A 1,368-nucleotide genomic window follows, 5' to 3' on the forward strand; every position below is an offset into this window, starting at 1 on the left:
CCGCACCAACTTTCCGAAACAAACGCCGAACAAAAGCCGGCGGCGCCCCGGCAGAGTTGGGGGTTCCCGGGATGCGCTCCCCGAGCTCGTTATCCCCGGTTSTSCAGCCCCGCTCCAGCCCCGCTCCGCCGGGAGCCCCGAGCCGCGGCCAGCGGGACTTTGCACTGCGCCGGGCTGTGCCCAACTTSCCCGGGAGCGCTCCCGCACCGCGGCCGCTGCCCTCCCCGAACCCCGGTGCCGCCGTTCCCTCCGTGCCAGAGACAATAAAGCCCCGGAGAACTTTTAATCCCGAACTCACACGGCGCTCCGGCACCTCCGCCCCGCTCCGGCCGCATCCGAGCGCCGCCTTCCCCGCCGGCCCCGCGGCCGCTCCGCCGCCCCCTGCGCTGTCCCCGCCGCTGTCCCCGCCGCTCCGGGGATCTCCCGGCGGATCCCGAGCGCCGCCGCGGCTCCCGGTGCCAAATAATGCGCTTCTCACACATGGAGTCGCGGCGTCACCGGGCGAGCATGCGCGGGGCGGGGCGGCGGCGGGGCCGGTGGCGGGGCAGGCGCTGGGGACAGCGCTGGGGACAGGGCCGGGACAGCGCCGAGGACAGCGGGGACAGCTCGGGGACAGCCTGGGGACAGCGGGAACAGCTCGGGGACAGCTCGGGGACAGCGTGGGGACAGCCTGGGGACAGCGCGGGGACAGCGCGGGGACAGCGGGGACAGGGCCCGCACCCGCGCCCCGCTCGGCGCCAGCAGCGCCCACCGCCGCTTCCGGCCGGGCGCGGGCACAGGTTTGTGTCGCGGGCCGCCATTGGCCGCAGGGGTCGCGCGGGCGATGTCACGAGGCCGCCCATTGGCCGGCGCCGCGGGGCGGGGGGCGCGCGGGCCCCGCAGCTCCGCTCGGGCCACGTGGAGGAGAAACGGGGACAGAACCGGGACAGAACCGGGACAGAACCGGGACAGAACCGGGATAGAGCGGGGAAAGAACCGGGACAGAACCGGGACAGAACCGGGATAGAGCGGGGAAAGAACCGGGACAGAACCGGGATAGAGCGGGGACAGAACCGGGATAGAACCGGGACAGAGCGGGGAAAGAACCGGGATAGAGCGGGGAAAGAACCGGGATAGAACCGGGATAGAGCGGGCACAGAGTGGGGATAGAGCGGGGAAAGAACCGGGACAGAGCGGGGACAGAACGGGGATAGAGCGGGGACAGAGCAGGGACAGTGCAGGGACGGCGCCGCTGCCCCGTGGGCCTTCCCGGCTCTGGGAGGGCACCAGAGCGGGGTCAGGGCACGGTTCCGGTCCAAAAACACCCAAAAAAATCCCCGCTCCCAAAAATATCCGCGGCCCCGGGAGAGCCCAAACCCCGAGCCGAGC

At 72.2% G+C, this 1,368-nt stretch overlaps 1 protein-coding gene across 1 annotated transcript in view; it reads right to left on the bottom strand.

Annotated features, from left to right (window-relative positions):
- Positions 1 to 709, bottom strand: part of GATAD2A (GATA zinc finger domain containing 2A) — a 20,787-nt gene extending 20,078 nt beyond the window's left edge. Inside the window, 1 exon segment of the mRNA XM_057385008.1 lies at positions 299 to 709. The gene's annotated coding sequence lies outside the window, so the exon portion shown is untranslated.
- Positions 710 to 1,368: the final 659 nt, after the last annotated feature.

The sequence above is a fragment of the Malurus melanocephalus genome, unplaced genomic scaffold (genome assembly GCF_030028575.1).
Source record: "Malurus melanocephalus ecotype Western Australia unplaced genomic scaffold, MMel_1.1 scaffold_771, whole genome shotgun sequence".
Classification (NCBI taxonomy): Eukaryota; Metazoa; Chordata; class Aves; order Passeriformes; family Maluridae; genus Malurus; species Malurus melanocephalus.